The 24066-nt window shown below is 44.5% G+C and overlaps 1 long non-coding RNA gene across 1 annotated transcript; it reads right to left on the minus strand.

Moving 5' to 3' along the window:
* Positions 1-21521: 21521 nt before the first annotated feature.
* On the minus strand, positions 21522-22576 carry LOC121136644. Its single transcript, XR_005873687.1, has 2 exons — positions 22366-22576; positions 21522-21734 (listed from the first exon to the last, which is right to left on the minus strand). It is a non-coding gene; the product is annotated as an uncharacterized LOC121136644 (long non-coding RNA).
* Between the last annotated feature and the right edge of the window lie 1490 nt (positions 22577-24066).

Below are 24066 nucleotides of genomic sequence, written 5' to 3' on the forward strand. Positions count from 1 at the left end.
GTATCCTTTCTCCCTCTCACTGTCCCTACCCCCAGTCCTCCAGGTTCAATTTCCAACTGATTGATGATTGATCTTAAGATTAGGGCTCAATAAGTTGCCCAGGCTGGCCTTGAACTTCTAGGCTCAAATGATCCCAGGCTCTGAGAGGCTGAAACTACAGACACCAACCACTGTGGCTGGCTCCAGTATATGCTTGGAGAGTCCCTTTTACAAATCACATCACCTGGAACTCATTATGTCCAACATGCATTCATCCTCCTAACACCTGGCACTCCTCAAGCTTCAGTGTCGTTACTCCTGTGGGATCACAGTGGCACTTTCCTTACTGGGTCCTTCTTTCCTAGTAGAGCCACATTTGCAAGACTCCTGGGCACTCGGCTCTCAGTAAAAGTTAAATATTGATGACCCAGTAATAATCATAAAAAGAAAAGGAAATACTTCTTACATTTAATATCTAGCATGGTTTTGCCTCCCCCTCTCCCCCACTGCTCCCAGACCCCCAGTCTTCCACAATAGCAGCCTCTGGGGTTCTTTCTCCCCCTTCTTCTCCCTCTCCATTTCAAACAATTGTCCTTGTCACACTTCATCTTGTTCCATCTTGATGGGAGTTTGGCTGGAGCAAGAAAAACTCAGGAAGTTCCCCAGGGGGCTGCTTTGTTCTCAAAAGGCTCAGGGACCAAGCTTCGGACAATACTCAGCTGCTGGGTCACACCAGCTGCACATTGATCCCCACAGCGGATCTTCCAGGATGTTGCTAGCAATCAGTACTTCATTCCTGATGTCGTTGTCTCCTCCTGGGCCAAGTGACAGAGACAGATATATTTAAACATGTGAGGTTTCCTGGCTCTCTTTGGTGCAATAATCTTCCCACCACAGCTTAGACCTTCATATTTTGAGTCCCACAAACAAATGGACAACTCTTGCTTTTGCAACAAGAACATTCGAATGACTATATCCCTGTGCATGTCAAGTATTCCAGTTCTTATATATGAAGGATGGCATTTTGACCTTGAAGGCAGGGAGAGGCGTGGGGCATGGCTGTCTTACTACCCGTAATCAGTGTTTCAGAGAAGGAAGATGGCACCATGCTCATTTCTGCATTCCATTCTGTAGTCTGTCAACTGTATTGTCCCATTCCCCACCCTTAGCAAATGGACACTTAACACTAATGACTGTATTTGAATCTACTTGTATGAACCATTAAAATGTTTTAAGACCTTGAATTAAAAAACCCTTTCTCATCTTCGTGATAACTATGGAAGTGATTAAATTGGTTTTTTCCCCATATGTGTGTTTGCATGTATGTTCATATGTGTGGATTCATGAGCATATGCACAGTGTTTGCATTCATATAAAGGCCAGGAGTCTTCTTCAATTGCTGTCCGTCTCATTCATTGAGGTAGGGTCTCTCAGTTGAACCCAGGCTTAAGGACAAGGCTAGTCTGAGCAGTCGGCTTGCTCCAGAGAGTTCCTGTCGCCAACATCAAGAGTGCTGGGATGACAGATGTGCTGCCACATCCACTCAGCGTTTTTGTGACTTCTGGAGATCCAAACTCCATTCCCTAATGTTTGTTTAGCAGATGATTTAGCCACAGGTCCATGTCCCCAGACACTGTACCAGTGCTTCCAACTGCCCTCCATTTAACGAGACACCCTTAGACCAGTACAGTAGGACTCGCCCACGGAAATTACAGTCTAGTAGACCGTTATAATCTTGCCAGGTAAAGGGGTTAGAAGAAAAATGGCTCATGAACCCAAGCCAAAATATCTGTTCTTTTGTTGTAATGTTTTATCATTGGTTTCAAGGAGTGTTGCGTGTTACCCTGCTGGGACACCACTTGTGGGACCAACGACTCAGACACTGGGAGTCAGTGAGCAGCAGACCGTGCTACAGACTTGTTTATTCAGGAAGTTAGTCCCGCCTTTATACCCCCTCCCAAAGTCCCGTTGGCTCAGGCTGCTGACTCTGCTGCAATGTCCTTTTCTCATTGGTGTCTCTGGTCAGGTAGGTGCCTCTTCATCAGCAATCTTTGGGCATAGAGGCAGGCTTGGCTCAGGAAGTGCCTGCCTCGAATGCTCTGCAGGCTGGCCTGGCCACCTGGACAGGGCGACTCCAGCTCAGGGAGGCTGGTTGCAGTAGTTCCTACAAAGGAGTGCTGGCTTTATTACAGTGTGTGCTTCTTTCTCTCCTAACAGAAGCTTCCACTGTAGGACATGTTGGACTCAGACTCATCCTTCATGAAGCCTACCTTGGCTTTACCTCTTTTCCTGGCCTTAGTTTTGTTCCCAGGTATCTAGCTAGGGTTTCTATTGCTGTGACGAGACACCAGGACCAAACAAACTTGGGGAGGAAAGGGTTTATTTGCCTCATGCTTCCACGTCACTATTCATCATTGGAGGAAGTCAGGACAGGAACTCAAACAGGACAGGAACTCAAACAGGACAGGAACCTGGAGACAGGAGCTGATGTACAGGCTATGGAGGAGTGCTGTTTACTGGCTTGCTCATCATAGCTTACTCAGCTTGCTTTCTTATAGAACCTAGGACCACCTGCCCAGGGATGACAACACCCACAATTGACTGGGACCTCCCCATCAATCACTAAGAAAATGCCTTGTTGATTTGCCTGCAGCCTGATCTCATGGAGGCATTTTCTCAATTGAGGTTCCCTCCTCCCAGATGACTTTAGCTTCTGTCACGTTGGCATAAAACTATTCAGCACACCTGGGATCACATAACCCATAGCCAAAACTAGACAGCAGGGGCATTGCTTTGGGCTATGCGTGTGTTTGCTTGTTTATTTTCAGATGTGTTTTACTTTTAATTATGTATATATGTATTTTGCCTATGGGAAGATGTGTGCAACCAAGCACAGGAACCTGAGGAGGGCAGAAGAATGAATTGGATCTTGGGTCTCCAGGGCTGGAGTTACTGGAGGTTGGGAGCTGCCCAGTGTCGGTGCTGTGAACTGAACTTGGGTCCTCTGGAACAGCAGTGTATTTCCTGATAGTTATTAGACAGGGAATACGGAAATAAGCTTGCCTGAATGTGGGCTCTAGCTGCTTGTATTGTTCCCATCTTTGGAAAGAGAAGTAACAGATGGCGTTTAGCCTTTGCAAACGGCAAGAACTACCCACGGAAGGAGATCCAGACTGGCTTCTCTGGCATCCTGGTGGGGGTTACTTTTCCAGCAGAAACAGATGGATCAGACTTTCGTAGCTTGGCGGCAAGAGCCATTAAGACCATTTCAAATTCCCTTTGCTATAATTCCATACTCGCTTTTAATTGTGCTTTGGCTGTCTGCGAAGCTTTTATACAGCAAGATAATGAACTGGTCAGCCAAAGTGAAGGCTTTTAATCCACTTGATGTTATTTCTTCTTCATAAATTAGTAATTTGGCCTTCTGGTTCATGTATCTTATGGGTCTTATAAGTATGAGAGGGAAGCTAGAGCAGTCTTCCTTAACTTGCTTCAAGGGATCCATTAAGCTCTGAGAGTATATGCAAAAGTAAGTGTGTGTGTGTGTGTGTGTGTGTGTGTGTGCATGTGTGTGTGTTATACATTTATCAAAGGGTCAATATCTTTCACAAGGTTCTCATAAAGACTTTCAGATGCACTGACAAAAATAGAATGTCTGTTCCTGTAAAACCAGAGTGACCACAATAAAACACTACGATAACATACTATGGTTTTCTTTCCTTCCTTCACTTCCTCTTTCTTTTTTATTTCTTTATTACTCTATAGTCCACTACAAAATTATCTAACAATATAGCTTTATTGACTTAATTTTCCTTTTGAAATTTTGAAACTATGTCTCACTCCGTAGCCTGGACTGATCTAGAACTTACTATGTAGACCAGACTGACTTCCATCTTTTGACAATCACCCTACCTCACCTCCTGAATGTTAGAAATATACGCATGAATATACTCACCTGGCGATTTTTTTATTTTATTTATTTTCACAGAACACGCCATAATATTTTCCAATTTTTCTTTGCCACATTTTTTGAAACTTCATAGGATACAATTGCTCAAATTCATCTCTTTTAAACTTTTTCACTTACAGTGTCTAATAAGTTTTAGAGAGGTGTTGGTTATATCAGTAGATGCCCTAGCGTGACAGTGACTAATCCAGCTGACATATGTGAAATAATCGCTGTGCTCCAGTGTAACTTATTGCGTACTATGTCTAACCCTGAGTCCTGGGAAGTAGGTCTTGTTTCCATTTAACAGCTGAAAAAACAGAAGAGTAAGAAATTGACAAAGACACACTTCTCTCAGCAATGAGTTGATGAGCCAAATCTGCTGATTTTTTCCATGGACCATAATGTCCAATGCTGCCCATTAAGCTCCACTTAGACACACTTAAAGCTTTATTCCTACCCAAAGTTATCTCTTCCTTCTTGGAAATTTTTCGATTCTTTCTTAGCTGGTCTGAGCCTCCCACGTCAACACCATTAGAGGTCATCATACTTTCTCCATAGAGGTTCAGTGAACATTTTCAATTTGGGGGCTCTCTGTCACAACCACTCATCTCTGCTGCCCACTGTAGCATGAGACAGGCCATCAACAATACACAAATTAGTGAGCATGGCTGCATTCCAGTTAAATCTTACTTAGGGATGTTGAGATTTCCCGGGCAGTGAGGGTGGGAGCCTGTGGAGATGGCTTGGTTGGTATAGCACTTTCCCTGTAAACATGAGGACCTGAGTTTGATCCCCTGAATAAAGCTGGACATGGTAGTGCATGCTTGTAATCTCAGCAGTTGCAAAATGGAGGCAGCTTGATCCTTGGTGCTCACTGGTCAACTTGATTGGTTCCAAATCAGTGAGAGAACTTGTCTCAAAAATCAATCTGGGTGGCTCCTGAGGAATGCAAATTTAACCTCTGGCCTCTACATGAACACACATAGCCCTGCATCTGTATTCATACCCACTCATGAATGCATAGCTGCACATTTGCACATATGTGTGTGCATACATATATGTACATACAAAAAACACTTGGATTCCATGTAATTATTATATACTACAAAATGCTGTTCTTTGGATTTTCTTTCTCCAACCATATAAAAACAATGCATCCTTAGACCCATGAGGTGTCAGACCAGATTTGACCTCTGGGCCAAATTCTGCTGATTGACCTATCTTTTATGTGCATATCTCCACACCTAAAAAAGAAAAGAAATGGAGATTAACAACTCTGTACCGTTGCCCATGAACTCAACATGGAGGTCTCTAAGAGGAAATATTTTAAATGTCCATTTAAAAACAGGTGACATCTTTATCTTCTTCATCCTTCGAACCCCCCCATGACATTCTGTATCTCTAAAATATGACAGCACTTTTTCAATTCTGAGGCCCCAAGAAGAAGCATCCCTGAGCTTGGCTAACTTAAAATCAAATGGCATCTTGGCTGGGGACCACGGCATACAGCTGGTGAAAATTCAAGCTGCCATACACTTGTTGCTGGCTCTGGTTTCCTATCTCTTTCCATGTGAATTTTTAGATTATTTATCATAATGGTTCACTGCATGAGCAATCATCTTTAAAACCATAATCCTCAACCAGAAGAGATGTCATGACTTGATGGACTAAATTTAGGAGCATGAGAACCATGCTCTAAGACCAGCTGCCTTGCATCTTCTGGGTGTTTCCTTCCTCATCTATGAGTAGAGAGCCACAGTTCACCCTCTTCCTATGGCCAACACAGAGGCTGGGTGTGCAGTGCCCTGCAGATAGAGCCCAACAGCTGCCAGCATCTCCACTTATTTTGGCTTACCCCATGGAGCAGCACTGGGATACAGTAATCTAACACAAGAATGTGTCATGCTGTGTGTGTGTGTGTGTGTGTGTGTGTGTGTGTGTGTGTGTGTGACTTTAAGGCCATCTCAGCAGGCCATGGCATCAAGCTGATATTTACTACTCAGGACACAGTTGGAAGTGATATAACATATGTCAGTGAGCTTTTCTGTTCCGTCACGTCAGTGTGAAATCCCAGAGACCTCAGTCCTTTTGCCATTCTGCCACTGGCCAAATGCCACTCTACTGAACAGTATGTGACACTCAGGGAGTCATTTTAGTTTTGGTAAGGATGGTCTATGACACAGTTTCCAAGACAAAACTTGTCATTGTTTCTAGTCCCCCTTAGGAAGGGCTAGCTGCTCCTCGGGAATGAATGACTATTCTGATTTATTTTAGGTATTTAAAAATACTTTCTCACTAGAGTTAGTTTTCACTCACTTTTCAAATGCCTTAAAATAACCTGGTGTTGAAAAGCCTTCAGACAGCTGCCACCTTGCCCTGGGAGGTGAGGAAGCTGCTCCCTTGGGGGCAAAACAACACTTGGTATAAGCAAATATTTAAAACTGGTGGCAACCAAAGACCTTTAGGAGTGCATGGTAACTGCAGTAAGAAGGGACTTCCTACTTGGAAATCCCCCTACATGTGTCAGCAGACTCACGATCCCTTGCTTAAAGGAAGACAGCAATCTTATACATGACATACATGTAAAATATAAATGGATTTAGAGAAGGTACAATTACTATGAAGAAGGCTAAGTGGCATTTAGTTCTGTAACTAGAGCCTCCATCACAGTTGGAGGGTTAAGAGTGTCTGCCTCAGAGGTACTGGTTGCTAACCTTCTGTGTCCCAAATGCTGCCTCTTGCCACAGATGGGCCAGCTGGTACCTGTCTATCTAGTTTGTGACTTATATTGGGTACTCATGGTGCTTGGATGAAAGTTGCTTGTAGGAATGCCGGTACTTAATAATCATTACTACAATAGGACTGGGAGACTGATGACCTTATATAAATACCCAGCTTTGATGTAAGACACTCCCAACCCCTGATAGGTGGTTAGTGTCATTTTGGTCAGCTGTTACAACCTGCGGTGGCTATTATGGAGCCTCACCAAACATAACCCCAAACTGTAGTTTGCAGGTTCTGTGTCCCTTAGTCACCGAATCATTAATTAGTCAGGAACTCAGGTTGCTGGCATGGCAGATCCCGTCTCTTACCTCCTAGCATGCTAGCTGTCTCTCCCTCCAGCTGCAATGATAAGTCCAAGGTAGAGGTGAAAATCTTTCCCCCTATATTTGAATTCCTACTGTTTGAAAATGAAAAGCCCACAAAGTAGTCCCATTAAGTAAAGCCTCAGAAAGATATGGAAAGGAAAGGAAAAAAACACGATCTGGGGGAGCTGCTAAGTATGTTTGATTATTTTAGTGAAGATTAAATTCCCATGGAAGCCAGTTATTGGAAGCACAAGAAACAACCCTGTGGGGCAGACTGCAGGCCAGAAGACGATACAGACAGACTGACAGCTTCCATAAAGAGCCACATATGTGGGTCTGGGGAGATGGCTCAGTTGGTGAAGTGCTTGATATAGAAGCATAAGGGTCCTCGGCACCACAGACAAAGCTAAGTGCAAGGCACGCCTGTAACCTTGGTGTCAGAGAGATGGAGATAGTTGGGTCCCTAGAGCATCCTGGCAGATAGCCTAGCCAAACCAGTGAGCTCCAGACTCAGACAGAGATATAAGATGAGAGAGATTGAAGAAGGGAGCTAACACTGACCTCTGGTTTCCAAACACACAAGGACACAATGTACATGCATTTTGCGCGTGCGCACACACACACACACACACACACACACACACACACACAGAGTCACAAATACAAGATGCACACACTAAACATAGTAGAGGCATAGAGGCAAGAAGGACTTTGTCTACAGGAGTGAGCTGCAGGGGAGAGAACAGACAGTAGCTCACCGTTGGAAACTCCAGAAAAAGTGATGGTGCTCCAAACTCACAACCCCCCTGATGCCAGGGAGCAAGCGCATGGAGGTGAGAAACAGGCCAGCCTGGGTGGTGACTTCAGAGAAGTCAAAGGCAGAAATCTCCCAAGTCCTGTAATCACGGGCACCAGTCCTGTCCAGTCCGACCAGGGGCCTCTCCAAACACACTCCTCCCTAAAACCTTCTGGTCCCTTTCGCTCCTGAAGCACTTCAACTGTGTGTCCCTTCTCTGACGCACCAGCCCCCTTCCACCCTACCCCATTTCCATGGCATCCTTCTTGGCCCTGGTGACAGGGACTGGGTCTCTGCAGGGGCATGTGCCACTATTCCACAAACACTGCACTTGGTTTAAAACAGTGTGAGTTACTCTGCCCTAGGACAGAGACCCACAGTAGAAACTTTCTTCTGTTTTGTTTTGTCTTTATTATTTTTTCCTTTGGTTTAAAAATACATAGAAAATTTGTACAAATAACACTTGAAGCTCTAAGTACTTCCGCCTACAACCCTCAAGTACCAGCACACCGATCATTACCCAGAACGCTACTTTGTAACTACATCTGCTTTATTCTCTAGACAAACACCAAAGCTGCTTTTTCTCTTGGATCGCTTGGAAAAAAAGTTGTGGTCAGGATGCCTCCTCACTGCTAAATCCTGCAGTGTTTGTTTCCTATAAACAGAGATACTCTCTCACACACTAGAGTCATCAATAACAGTATCAATAAACAACATAGACTGACAATACTCTTCCTAATCTACCATGCAATTCATCAATATTTCCTGTATGGTCCCAGTAATACCTTGTGGAGGTTCAAGCTCTTTAAATCATTAGTGTTTCTTTTTAATCTTCATTTTGGAACAATTCCTCCATTTTTCCTTCTTTCCTAGCCTTGACATTTTCGGATGCACACACATCCTTTCGTAATTCCTCATATGATTTTCCTTGTGATTGATGCATTTGGAGCAGAATCTCTGGGGTAAAGCTTTGCTCTCCTCATTGCATTGTGTCAGGAAGCAAAAGATACCAAATTGTCCCACTTCATGGGGAGTTCCACTGAGTGACTCCTGAAAATTTGGTCAGAAGGCACCTTCCAGCTGCCATTGAAAGACGGAGGTTTCTTTTTCTTTTTTTCCCTCTCCATTTGTTCATTTAATTTTGCATGTGTGTGAAAGTGCACCTGGGTTTTTGTTTTATTTTTTAAGTGTTCATTTTTTGAGACAGGGGTCTAACACTGGCCTGGAACTAGCCAACTATGCTAGGTTGCCCCATGGATCCATGCGTCTCTGCCTCCCAAGCAGTGTGATTAGAAGATTAGAAGCACACACCATCACGCCCAACTTTTTTCCAGGATTCTAGGGATTGAACTCACGTCTCTGCATGCAAAGTAGGCACTTTTCTGATGGAGCTATCTCCCCAGCCCTGTTCTCTTAAACAATCAGACTCATAGATTCCTATTGTACTCCAAGCATTAAAATCTGTGTAACTATTGTTGAGAATGGTGACCCATGCCCGCAGTTCTAGTTACTCAGGAAGTTGAGATGTGGGGTTCTCCTGAGCTCAGGAGTCCTCAGATCCACCTTTCTAAGAGGTCTTTTAAGACAGCTCCTGGGTGTTTTTGCTATGCCCCCATCATGCTGGTAATGTTTTCGTACCCCATAGCACAGATGCTCCTATTCCATATTTTATTTTTCACACTCCACCCTTAGAGCCAACCATTTAAATGGAGAATTATATTTAAAAGTTGAACCCTAGGCATGCTCACTGCTATCAAGAAATCTTTGCTTCTAACCTTCTCAGCCCAGAGAAGCAGGAAATAATGTATATACCTATCTACATGTGCATATGTATGTGTGCATATATGTATGCCTATCTGTGTATCTACACATATACCTATCTATATGTGAATATGTATATAAACATAAACATCTACATACTTATACACAGTGTCTATATCTACCCAAAACTATGAGCACGCACTGGCTCTTAGCCACACAGCTTCACAATATCCGGTTTATTGAAGACTTTCCCCTTTCTGTATTGTCATTTTCTCTGGACAGCAAGAAGCCTGATGACCCTCATCATCCTTGGGGCATTTACTTATTTGACCAATCATCCTGACACAACCTCAGGCCCCAGCTGCAATGGCCAAAAGCTTGCTCGCTCACCACAGGCCCCCAAACAGGCAAGTCCTTCCCTACAATGGGAAGGGGGCTGTGAACGAACAATGACTCACTGTGATCAGAGTGCACCCTGGGAGTGAATTCTGCAGGCCTCCGTCTGCTGTCTGGTCAGAGAAGCACGGAGGTCTGCCTTTCCTGTTGTTGCCTAGCAGAGTGAATGCTATGGTCTTTGCTATAGCAGTGACCACTTTTAAAAAATTCTCCTCCTTACTCTGATTACCCGTGGGACAGAAGAAGACTATCGAGATCCACCCAAAGATGTGTGGTTCCCCAAGCTTCTCCCAGGAAGAGTGTATTATAAATATTATACAGTTGTTAAAACCCCAGCTAGAGGTCAGAGGGCAGCCGATTCCCTCCCCGCAGCTGCCAGATGGCTGACTTCTCTGGCACATTCTCAGGGTCACAAGCATATTTCTTTAGGTCACCTCTGACTCTGCTGTCCTGCGCCCCCACCCCCCTCACAACTGTAAACTTGGAAGCATCAAGCTCTCAGTGCACTGCAGCTGGTCAGCGGTTTCTCCCTGACTTGTTCGCGGTGGCAGTGCGGACTGTCATCTCACAATGTCCTTGCTGTTCTTCAGAGCAAGGGAAATCCTTTTTGGAGCACTAAATCCTCCCGACTCGTTTCAGTGTTTTCTTAGGGAATTTTAAAAACCAGATAATTATGCACTCCGTGTTTACCAAAGGCAGCTGGAAAACCAGTTTCTAGAATCACTTCCAGCTCTCCCACAACTTCTATTGTCAGAGAAACTGGACAATAATGAAGCCCCCAGATTTTCCTCTCAGACTTGACTTGTAGAGAGGCACAGATCGCTGCCTGGCAACACAGTGCATTGCTGTGCATCGATTTTATTTACAGCCAAGGCTGGAGTAAAGGAACAGATGGTGAGAAATCGGATTTAAAGGAGGGGCAGATGCGCCCACATGGGAGCTGGGTAAATCTCCTGGCTACCGACGTGCACACAAACCTAAAGCCTAGCTACCTCCACAGTTGCACCCCACCTACTGTTGATCTCAACTTGTTTGGGGCTTGTTTCTCAAGATGGTTAATACAACCCATTACAAGCATGTATCTCATCCCCCACCCCTAGGGACTGTGTTTTATGGAAAGCAGTTTCTTGATCATCTGTGTGATCGTGCATCTAAAATATCACAGACATTTAAGCTGTTAGCCTGCTTGTCTGTAGAGGACGACTTTACATTTGTATGATCTTGGAAACATTTACAACATTCACAACCATATACATACGTCCCTTTCAGCTCCCTCCCTCCCTCCCTTCCCCCCTTCCTCCCCCATGCTTTTCCTGTGAAGGCAAAACAACTTTTCAGTTGTTTGAGCCACAGTGTATAAAATAGCTATTACAAATGCAAATGCTGGTATTTCCCCAGACTTACCCTTCCCTCTTAGAGGAAAATGGAGGTTACTCTTCAGATATTATTTCCAGTGTCTCCCTTGGGAGAGGGAGAAGAAGGATGCAGGCTCTCTACCCCAGCGATGTATGGTCACACTCAGCCCCAGTTGTTCAATGCTGGATTAGTCATAAACAGTATTGTTCCAACGTGACCCCCATATAACTTTATAGCACAGCTGGACATGGGGCTCATGCCTACACTCCCAGTACTCTGAAGGCCAAGCTGGGAGGATTGCCATGAGTTTGAGGCTGACCTGTACTACTCAGGGGGACCCTGTGTCAAAGAAAGAATAGTATGGCAACTTTGTGGTCTTCAAAGTCACACCTGTGACTTTCTGATCCCATTGCACTGTGACAAGAAATTGCACAGATTCCGGAGGTTAACAATGTGACATTCCTCAGCAGCCCGGCCTATGACACTCACTCCAGATCCATGCTGAGTGAAAGATGGAATGATTTGAGCAGAGCAGAGTCTTGTGAAAGTAGTCCCTACAAAGTAGCCGAGAATTAAAAACTCAAAACATTGCACAGGATCATTGTAAACGAAATCGTTACAATGGACTCAACTTGACTCCTTGCTTCTCAGTCTATGCCAGGCCGAGTGTACCTCTAGGATTGGGGTAGAGTGGGATTTCCTTTCGTTGGTACCCAGTTTCTCTCTTCAGTGAAACTCCAGGCCCTCCTCACCTTTCCTCTTTCTTCCCTAAGGTTGTCCCCTAGACCTTCTAGGCAGTTCTCACAGCCTATGATTCTGTGTTCAATGTTTGGACAGGCAAGGTTAGGATAAGCGACCTGTAGCTTGATGATACCCTCATCGCCCAGGGCATTTGGATTCTGGCTTACAACCTTACTCTAACAGCAGAGAGATTTCCTGCTCCTGGCAGACAAAGGCTAAGCTGGGCATGGGATGCCTATGGACAATTTACCACTCTCAGTTAAGTAAGTCATTCTTCTACCTCACACAACTTCTGAGTCAGCCATGAATTCCCATCTTCTACCTCCAGTCTATTGCAGTTAACCAGAGAAGATGCACTACCAAGAAATCCCAGAATAACTCACAGCGCCATACCTATTCACGTGCTACAATCTATGGACCTAGCGGTTACTCAAGGTCAGTGATGAAAGCCCCAACGCTGGGACAAGAACCAAGGCTGTGACTCATCCTACCAGCATCTTTAATTCACTTTCCTGTTTGGGAATCACGCTGGCATCAAGTATGTTCTCACTGGCCTATCCAGGTGTTGGCTCTGGCCAACAGCAGCCAAGTGAAAGGCAATACACGCTTCCTTTGTTCCCATTCCTGGCTTTGCCTGACACAAATCCCTCGGTCCCGTGGGACACAAACTTTGAGAACAGGATCCCATTTAGGGTATCTTTAGTGCAGTTTTTGGGGTCTCCCTGGCCTCTGCCATTCAGATTCATGAGGTCCAGTGTGGGGCATGGAAATGTGTGACCTCGGGGGTGAACCTGGGGAAGGGGAAGTGCCCTAAATAGTAACCTGTGTCTCTTTGTCTTTCACTTGAAACAAGCCCTCTTCCCATCTGCTTTATCACAAATATGCTAATAACTTCCGTCTATACTTTTATTGCCCTAACTGTTCTCTCGAATGCTAGGCCAACAGCGCCATCTCCACAAAGCCAGTCCGATGGCCTATAGATTTGCTAGGTACATCAAATACTGAAGACGTAACAACGAAAGTGACAGAGGCTCATCTGCTACTTTGAGAGTAAAGCACACTACATCTAGGTCAATTATCCCCTAATCCAGTGGTTCTCAACCTGTAGTAACGACCCCTTTGACAACCCTTCATTTCCAAAAATATTTACATTATGACTCATAAAAGTGGCAAAATTACAGTTATGAAGCACCAGTGAAAATCATTTTATGGTTGGAGGTCAGCACGATATGTGGAACTGTATTAAAGGGTCATAGCATTAGGAAGGCTGAGAACCACTGGCCCAATACGTGAGTCCCCAACATGGGCCAGCCAGCCTCCACTGTCTTCCCGGTGACAGCCCATCTGACCTGCAGTTGGCTCTTATTCTTAGAAAGCCCTTATGTAAGTGGTGTCAGGATCTATTGCCTTCCTCTGTGTCTTGACAGGCCTTGGTTTCCTCCTCTAGAATAGTAAGTTAAATGTTCTTTCCTCTGACCACACTTCAAATATTGGTTAGTCGACACATTCCGAGTCCTCCTGCCTGCTTCCTTCCATCTCCCTGCTTCTCTCCTCTTTCCACCACTAGCACAGATAAAGCTGCTTCCTTCTGTTCCCAGCATGTTTGTGCACAAGTGTGTGTGCACGCACATATGTAAGTGTGTGAATGTGTGTGTGCATGCATATCCATATATGTAAATGTTTATATAGATATGCGAGTGTGTGTATGCCTGCACCTGTTCATGTATGTGTGTGTGCCTGCACATGCCTGTACATATGTTCATATGCGCATGTGTGTGTGCCTGCACATGTGTTCATGTGTGTGTGTGTGCCTGCACTTGAGTGCATGTGTGTGGTGTCCACCTCTGAGTTTCATTTATAGCCTTTTCCTCCATTTTTGCCTTATCTCCTCTTGGCCTCATATTAATATTTTGGCTCTTTGGGGCTTTTTATTCCTATACTTTTTAAAACGTATTTTTCCTTCATGCCACATCTGTCTCCTTTCAGTTGGTGTCTGCGTGTGGTTGTATATGACTATGTGAGTGTCATGGCTCAGGTATGGAGATCAGAATGTATTTCTCTCCTTCTACAGTGTGGGTCCTGACAATCAAACTCAGATTAGCAGGTTTGGCAGCAAGCTCCCTGACCCACTGAGCTGTGTCCCCTGCCCTCTGTGCCTGTTTTTTGAACTAGGCTGTTACCACTCTGGACAAACTAGAACCAGATAGATTGTGGTGACATGGGAGTTCTAAGTGTGGTAAGGCTGCTTTTTCTCTGGGGGTCTGTTTTGTTTTTGGCAGGGTCTGTTATTTCTTTAGTCTAGAGAGTTACCAGGCAGAAACTGGGGGATTCCAGGGATCCACTTATTGTAATTCTTTTGATTACTAAAGCGAATGGTAGTGAGGCATACATACCAGCAAGCCTTTGTACAGAGGGAGAGCACCAGCTGAGAACGAGGAATAGATGACCAACAGATGCCTCCGGGTCCCTGAGTTCCAGAATCGGCATTGTCCAATTTTAGTTTATTCCAACTCACACCAAGTAGATCAATAAAATGGATAGTTTTCAAAGCAAAGTAATCCTGTTCCATTACCACAACTAGTTTATTGATACTGTTCAGATGTGTAACCCTGACACACTATGAGGCATAATTAGCAAGCACTTTGCTGTTGAAGCCATGGCCCAGTTTCCTCAAGAAATCTGTTTTCTAAAAGGGTTCTTTTATAACTGAAATTAACAGTTACTATTCAAGTAGGGCTTCCAAATAGAATATTTAACCTTCGCTTAAGTTAGAATGCTGAAGGAATGACAAACAATTCTGTAGCATACGTTGTGTCCAGCATTGCACGAGACATGCTTATCCTAAGACAATACTGAGTTATGACTCACCTGGCCATCCTGTATTGTCTTCAGCCTCTCTGTCATCCTTTCTTCTTTCATTTCTCTTTCCCCTCACGTTCCTTCTTTCTATCCATTCTTTTGTGTATGTGTGTATAAATGTATTTATTTGTGTGTAGGGCACATGTGAGCCCTGGTACATGAGGTAGCAGACACCCTCAGATAGTCAACTATCGGTCCTCAGCTTCCAGCTTGTTTGAGAGAGGTTCTCTTTGACTGTTCATTCTAAATTCCAGCCTCGCTGGCCCCAAAGCATTCTGTCTACCTCCCGTAGCTCATGTGTCTACTGCGCCCAGCTTACATTGTTTCTGAGAATTTGAACTCAGGTCTTCACACCTGTGAGGAAGCATTTACTCACTAAGCCATCTTCCAGCCTCCGACCATTCTTTGTCTCCTTCCCTTTTTCTTTTCTTCCTTTGCTCTTTCTTTGTTTCCTGTTCATTCCCTCCTTTCCCTTTCTCTCACTCCCTTCCCCCATCTTCTCCCTCACCTCCTTTCCTAACCGTGACCATTAACACACAAGACTTTATGCCTTGATAACCCATTCCAACTGCTCCTGGTCTACTACCACCCTCCCCTTCTCCATCTCCCCACCTCCCTTCCATCTCCCCACCCATGTTTCTTTCCTGCCCTGCCCCCACGCTTTCTTCCTTGTGAATGGTCTCTCTGGTGAGAATGTTGTCTCCCCGGGCCCAGTGAATAGTCTCACCTCTATTTCAAATTCTTTTCAGATTTCAGTCTCATAGGACAACATACAATAGATGTGTTGCCTTTGTTGATTTCTACTATGGGATTTCAAAGTGTGTGTAGGATAAACTGCCCAGGAAAGCTGCTTAAGCAACCTCCCAACTGATGACTAATAGATCAACAGTTGCAAACAGGTGTAACCAGTCTAGCTGTGTAAATGATACAAACGTCACATGGGTGGAGACCCATGGTAGTTAAGACAGAGTTCTTGTCAACAGGAAGCATCGTGCTGGGAGGTATCTGCAGTGGTCTGCAGGCATGTATATTTATGTCCTTTCTATTTGTTTTAACCAAAGAAAGATCGATTTACTATTTTACTTTAGTACTACTATGATTCCATTTTACCCCGTAAGTTCTTGACCCCATTTGTGGGGTGTCTTTTCTGAAGGCTCGGGTCATCTCATACATCAAAAGGCTTTATATCTTCCTGCCTAAGGAGTACCTAGCTGATGAGAAATCTCTTCTCAGCTGAGGCAAACAAGCATCATTGTGCTTGCAATATGGTTGATTCTCAGCCCCCACCCCATTCCGTGCGTGTGTGTGTGTGTGTGTGTGTGTGTGTGTGTGTGTGTGTGTGTGTGTGGTTTCTGGGGACTAAATCCTAAACCTGTGTACACTGGGCAAGTGCACGGCCACTGAGCCCTCCAGCCCCTGTTTCATTATTGCACCTGGCTCTCAGCAGGCAAATCATAGTCACAGGACAAGAAAGCACATGCTTGTTAAGGACAGGCTGCATCAGTGTCCCTCATGCAACTTTAACTTGCTAAGTAATTATTGTCAGCATGTTAGATGGATGCAAGCTGGTTCCATGTGCAGGAATATGCTCTATGCCTCTGGAAATGACAGCTATGCAGCGAGTCGTTATCTGTGTTTAAAATTTTTTACTAAGAGTCATCTCTGAAATGAATGCATACCCTAAACGTGGGTGTTAAGAAATGTCAAAGAACTTAGTAGGGCAAGACTGAGATATCTCTGAGGTACAAGAAACATACTTGAAATCCAGTGAGCCATAAAAATGTCCCAGTCATTGTTCTAAATACAGGCTGCTCTGTGGCCCATCTCCAAGGACTCTGTTCCTGTGGGTCCTTGCAGCACTTTTTGTGAGAACAACAGCTCAAGAACTAGACTCACTGGCTGCTGAATTACTTACAGAACACTCTCAGGCCTCAGAGTCCTCATCTGTGATGTGAGGACAACGGTGCCTATCCCATGATGTGTTGTGTGACCAGTGAGTGACCATGCAGAAAGCACCAAGAAGAGGGTATGCATATCATAGCAATTTATCTTAAAGTGTCACTGCAGACACGGGCAATGCTTTATTATTTTTTCTTTTAATTAAAATAGAATTACATCACTTTCTCCCTTTCCTCCCTCTAACCCTTCCCAGCCCCTCCAACTACCTCTTAAAGTGATGGTTCCTTTTTCTTTGATTATTAATAATATACATAGATATCACTATATACATATATGCATGTGTGTATAGAAACATGTAATATGCAAATACAATCTTCTGCAGTTGCCCGTAGTTCTTTGCCGAGGGATGAGATGCCATGAAATTTCCCCTTGTTCGGGTCTCATTTAGGTAACCATATTATAGAGGGACCATGGATACAGTCTCATTTCTAGGAGACATAACCTCAGCTGGTGTCCTGGTCCTCTGCCTCTTATAGTCTTTCTACACCCCTTTTCCAAAAAGTTCCCTGACCTTAGGTGCAAGACTTGTATTGTAGTTGCATCTATTGGAGGTGGACTTCCCACAGTCAGTTAGTTGATCTCTACTAACTAGTTGTGGTTTTCTATAATGGTCTCTGATGCAAAGAGAGGCTTCTTTGATGTTGGTTGAGAGCTACACTTATCCGTGGGAATAAGGATAAGTCTCAGAATGCAGTTAGAATCATGCTGGTCTCGTGGAGTGGTGGTAGTAGATTCTCCTCTTAGATCAACCCACACTTTAATGAACACTGTGTCCTTGGGCTGGCTTGTGACACAGTTAGGCTGTGCATCATTTTCTCTGCTTCTGTTTACTGCTAGTTGACCTAGTCTGAGGATTTAGCCCTCAACAAAGGAAGTAATTCATTTCCCCAGGAGCCTGGCAGTGTCTTTCTGCTCTGAGAGTTTGGAACACTGGGAAGCACATGGCAAGCAAGGACCCTACCAAGAACATATGCACCAAGGAAACACTGTCAACTTCTAGGGCGCTCTTGTGGAGGCGCATGAGTGGTTACAAGACCTTTGCGGCATTGGTCCTCCCTGACAATCTAGCACACACAGAGCTGGTATTATACCATATACCATGCCTCCTGAATGTGCAGGACACCTCAGGACATGTGTTCAAGATCCCCCTTCTAGCACCTCCTTCCTGAACTCCAAATGCTGCTGGGTCCCAGGGCACTGGCCTCTTCTCATCTCAACCTTCTCATTATTTTCTGAAGTGATGTCATCCAGCCTTCTTGCTTTTGATGAGTTCCAAGTTTATATTACATCTCTTGATAGGCACAGACTCTTACACATCCTGTAGTTTGTCTGCACCTACATGTGGATGTCCAGAGGGCTCTTTCCCATACTGTGTCGGAAAAGGAACTCTTGCTTCCAGATCCAAGAGCCCCGCTGTCTATCCCACAGATCTGTATCCACTTCCTTCCCCAAGTGTTTCCTCCTGGGAAAGGGCACCGCCACCTCTTGGGGTGCCAGCCTGAACGTTAAGGAGGTGCTCTTGCTTCTGCTCCCCACTCAGTGCCTTCCTTTCATGTCCTTTCCTCCCCACTCCACCGCACTTCCTACTGTACTCTGCCCCACCCGTTATCTCTCTAGAACATTCATGTCTCAGGAACTTCCTGAATTCCTTTTACTTCAAACACTCTTCTTTTGTATTAGTTGGTGAATGATTTCTTTTAATAATTTAAATTTGTGCTCAAATAGCAAAGACCTACCCAAAGAAGCCTTCCCTGCCACCACATGGAAAACAGATCTGCTCCCATGGCCATGCTGGGAGCAAACCTGGCCCTACCTTTTAAAAAGTTAAATAATTGACTCATTTGTTGCTATCTAAAATGTGTCCCTTACAGCTCACTTGTCAACCTGAAGCGAGTCTGGACTATCTTATTCAACACAGTATCCCAAGTTCTAGAATAGTGAGCAGCTTATACTGGGTTCTTCATAAATACTGGTCGCAAGAATAAATGAAGGATGAGTAAATGCACTGGAAAAATAATTAGTGTTAGTAGATTATATTTTGAAAAACCCAGCTTGGCCCTGAATGACTGGAAGGCCCTGTCAGAGAGGTGAGAAAAGAAGAAAGGAATAGCAGGTGGGGAAAGAAGATAGGGAAAGTATAAACAAGATCATGAGATCTGTGAGACAGCAGATAAAAAACAAAAAACCTGAGCAGCAAATGACAGACCAAAAAGAAAGGCAGGAAGGAGAAAAAGCCAAGCAAATGCTGAATCTGTCACAGAGAGGAGTTATTTGTTGGGGGGGGGGGGGAAGGAGGGTAACTTTTTCCAGCCGGTGTCAAAATGGTAATGATGTGTGCCTATCCTGGTGACGGGAAGCTGGGAATAAAGGAGTGCTCCACCACCAGCCAATGACTCAAAGGTTTGGTCAAAGCCTCAGAAAAAAATAGAGGACTCTTCAGTTAATCTCCCCCATGGCCTTGGTAGAAACCCTAGAAAGAGACCCCATTGCTCTTCATATATATTTCAGAAAGGAGAGGTTACTACAGAATCTGACAAAGGGTCTAGCCCGACCTCTGGTTAGGGAGGAGCTGTTTATTGCTGAAAGACCCAGCAAGCATTTTTGTTGTTGTTGTTTGTTTCCCCTCTGAACACAGGAGAGTGGGTATTTCCCAAAAACACACTGGAAATATTTTGGGGGCAATGTGCGTTTTTAATCATCAAAAAATAATCACAGTAGAATCTCAAACAAATCACCTACATGGTTTTTGGTGCTTGGTTCTGCTTTAGGAAGTGTGACTTTTGTTGGTTTGAAGTCACACTTGGCAGCTTTGCTCTGAAGATGCACATGTGACCTTTGAGAAGCCCTATTTCTTGCAAACGTGTGGACTTGTGTCAGTGGTGCAGAACTGATGGACTGTGTGAAAAGCTGGAAATGGCCTAGATAAGTGCAGAAAACCCCAGAGGATCTGCTTTTTTTTTTTTTCTATTAAGATCAAGTGACTAATTGGATGGTAAAGCCGGTTACAGTTGCCCGGCTTCCCTCCCCTCCAGGATGAAAGCAGCATCTCATTAGGCTTCGCCAAAGCCAGGGGTTAAAGAAGCTCAAGAAGGCCTCGGCATCACCTCAGCCCCAAGCCTGTAACTGGGTCATTTGTTGTGCTTGGTGAAACATCCTCCCACTGTCCTCCCGCCAGGCCACACGTCACAGCATCATCACGGGCAGGAGGGACACTCAGCTTGAGCTACCCTCTTCCCGGCTTCAGGGTGCCTCTCCCCATTCCCATTTTTTCATGCACTTGGATAGAAAACTCCATTTAGGGATGTCACCTGCCTGGGCTGTGTGCCTTCAATATTGTCACTCAGTGAATCCTCACATCTAAAGGAGACATCACACCATGACACACATGAAGAAAGTAAACCCAAAAGACATTTTGAAGTGACCAGACCCCCTCCCCCTTTTAGCAGCCATGACAGGCTAACATGTGCTTGCATGACCTTGCTGCTCCTGTCCTGGTCACTAGGAGGTCAGATTGGCATGGAACCAATCAGAAGTCAGCTGGCAGGGCTGTGCTTTACAGCTCTGGGTGTGCTTTACGGACAAGTGCACAACAGTGATGTGCAGAGCATAGCAACTGCCCTGGGAGGGCCTATGGGCCATAACAACCAGTTGACCAATCAACACAGGGCAGGTCGTTCAAGCCTGGAAGCGCACCAATCCCGAGACTGTTGTATACCCCTTGACACTCCCCTTACGCTGCTCTATGAGATCCCTGCCTCGGGGTCTTTTCTCCAGTCATCCACCTTGGTGAATGGGTGAAAGGCCCAAGGTAATGGGGTTAGCTCATTAAACAACTACAATAAAAGACTCTTTGCTTTTGCATCGAAATGGGCCTCTTGGTGATTTTGGGGTTCAGAATTTGGGCACAACAATTCGTACTTTGAGGTCTGTTTCTTTCAGATAAAGAATATCTTGACTCTCAGAGCTCCTTTTTTGGGGACCTGAACCTCCACAATAATAGCTCTGCCCAGTCACATATAGGTGGAGCCCTTTACAATAGCATTGCTGTGTGACACAGGTACAGTTGGGGCTTGCTTCGTGCTGTTCTCCCTTCTCTTGCTCTAATTGTTAGGTGGCTTTGCTTCTTTTTTGTTTTGTTTTGTTTTGAAACAGGATCTTTTTTTGTTTTAGCTCAGGCTGACTTCAAACCAGCAGTCCTCCTGCCTCCACCCCTCAGTGACTGAGATCACTCTTGCTAGACTTCACTTGTTTCAAGTTGTTGCTGAGAAAACAAGCCCAGGAGTCAAAAGGGTATGCAAGTCACAAATCTCTTCCTTCTGCACACAGCTCCCATTATCTTTGTTAATCCTGATGCCTACAGTCAGGAGAAGGAGAGACAGACTCCTGTTCTATCTGTATTGTGGAGTGGGGTGGGGGGGGGATCTAGTTCCCCAGATTTTGCTTGAAGTAAGTGAGGTTTGGTGTGTGTGATTCCAGCACTTGGGAGATGGAGGCAGGGGACCAACCAAACTCATTCTAGGTCTGTTTACACCCAAAGTAAGCAAGAAATGGATCTGGCCTATCTCCCTAAGGTCTAAAAACCAACACAGATGGGCAATCTGAACAACAAAATAGGTTTAAAATAAACACAATCCCATTGTCTTTTCTGGTTTTATTTTGTTTTAAGAAACAGGCATCCATTGGCAGGAGAATTCCTGGATGTTCCCCACAGCAGATAGAATGTTCCTTTACCCTCATGTTGTAGGAACCAGCCAGAGTAAGGAATGATGGAGCAAAGAACAACAGGGCAGGCCTAGACAAACTGCATCTGGCAAAATCCTCCAGTTCAAACAGCTCTTGAAAACAATATCTGCAAAAATATTCAACACAGTCATTATATTATTAGAGCCTACAGAGTAAACACATCCTACAAGCACCTGGGCACTGCCTATCATGGCTATTCTTAGTTATCAACTTGGCTACATCTGGAACTAAAACCCAAAGCTAAACCTACATCTTAACTGAAACCTAAATGTCTAGGCACACCTGTGAGGCATTTTTTTTCTTAATGGTAGCATTTGAAGTAGGAAGACCCACTTCTAATCCAGATCTTTGAGGTGGGAAAATTCACCTTTAATCTGGGCCACCCCTTTTCCAGGCAGTCTATATAAAGGACATGAGAGAAGGAAGCTTACTTTCTTTGCAAAGTCCATTCCTCCACTTGTAAAGTCTACTTCTTTAGGATTCTGACATACTGAAGACTATCTGAGACATCCAGCCTCACGGACTGAACAACTGCTGGATTCTTGGACCCTCCATTGGTAGATAGCCATTAGTAGACTAGCTGGGCCACACTCTGTAAGCCATCCTAATAAATCCTCTGTGTGTGTGTGTGTGTGTGTGTGTGTGTATGGGTTCTCTAATTCTGTTTTTCTAGAAACCTCTGAGTAGTACACTGCCTCACATGGCAATTATTGACAACAAGCCTGACTTAATCTTACCATCATCATCATCATCATCATCATCATCATCATGTTTTGCTGTTGTTGTTGAGCCGGGGTCTCTATGCTGTGGACCCTGCTGATATTAAACTCACTGTCCTCCTGTTCAGGCCCCCAGTGGTGGGATTACAAGCAGATTAAGCAGATTCACCTCTCCGGAGGAAGTGGGTCAATATTAAACTTTGTTAGAGCATTTTTAAAACCTGTTAAAATCACTTAGTATAAATGTTAGTGTAAAAAAAAATCACTGTTGGTGTAAAAAGTTTATATTATAGGAATGCCTCCCAAGGTTCATCTCCCAGAAATAAACATTGGGGATCGGGCAATCTGATACCCTGATTAGCAGCTATTGAACTCTCTCCTGTTGCCTGAACGAACTACCTTGAGCAAAAGACCTATTTGTCTAAAAGCTAGCCAGACTATTCTTATGGCCCTACCCACTGAGGTGACAGACTTTGAGATAATTTGCCAAGAGTGCAGCTGATTGCCCCCAACTCCTGAAGGCACAACCCCAGCCAGAGCTGTTTAAAGCAGCTTGTATCCGACTTTTTGCAGTCATAATCTTCAAGAAACTATTCACACCTTGGCGAGACAGGGAGCACTTTTCTTGATGGAGGGGCTACTGTGGTTGGTGATAAGGAGCTGGGCTAAACTTGGTTTAAAACCTAAACCTTAATGACTGTGATTGCAAAGCCATAATTGGTTGCAGAAAGGGCCACTAATTGACCCAAAATGAATGGTTGTGATTGGTCCAAGCACCTTCCCAAGCTACTTAGGTTCACCCAGGGTCACATGGGATCCAATGCCACTTGCCTTATAATCACTGGTGCTGGGCTCCTGAGTAGCCCAACTTATCTTCCAAAGCTTCTGGCCTCAGCATCCAAACATGCGTGAACTTTTCCCAGTGCCGGGATCCTGGGCAACCTGGTTTGTACCTGGCCCTTGGGAGGGAGGGAGGGAATAAGATGGTTTTCTGATGCTCAACCTTTAGTTACTCTAAGACTACATCAAAATTTGTTTCAAATTCTCTTGACATTTCATACATAATTCCCCTCAATACCCTAAAATCTCTCATGAGAATCAAGTAGAGATCCTAAGGCCTAGGTAAGATTTGGTGGTTTGCCTTTTCTTACCATCACAACCTCCATATTAACTCCCTAAACCACACCTACAGCTACCATGGTCTCTTAAGCTAGACTGCATCAGCCATGAAATGCAGTTAAATTACAAAATTACAGTTTCTTCTACTTCAGATTCATCCTGCTCCATACCACCTGGTCCAACTGTATATACCATAAAAAGATGGTTGCAGCATCCTGGTGTTGCATACTGGGTAAATGTTCAGAGCCAAGAAAACAGGGGCAGCTACTCACCCTACTTCTGCTTTTAGCCTCTTTTAATCCATAATAGTTCCTCAGCTTTTCTTTGTCTTTTATAATGTTTTTTAAGAAATCAAATGGGGGGGCAGGGGAATAGGGGAGGGAGAGGGAGCTGGGATTGACATGTGAAGCAAGCTTGTTTCTCATTTAAATAAAAAAAATGAAAAAAAATCAAATCAGGGCCAGGTTGTGGTGTCACATGCTTTTAATCCTAGCACTTGGGTGAGTTCAAGGTCAGCCTGGACTACAAAGCGAGTTCCAGGACAGCCAGGGCTGTTACACAGAGAAAACCTGTCTCAGAGAACAAAAAACCAACCAAACA

This window comes from Mesocricetus auratus, unplaced genomic scaffold (genome assembly GCF_017639785.1).
Source record: "Mesocricetus auratus isolate SY011 unplaced genomic scaffold, BCM_Maur_2.0 Super-Scaffold_100676, whole genome shotgun sequence".
In the NCBI taxonomy this organism is placed as follows: domain Eukaryota; kingdom Metazoa; phylum Chordata; class Mammalia; order Rodentia; family Cricetidae; genus Mesocricetus; species Mesocricetus auratus.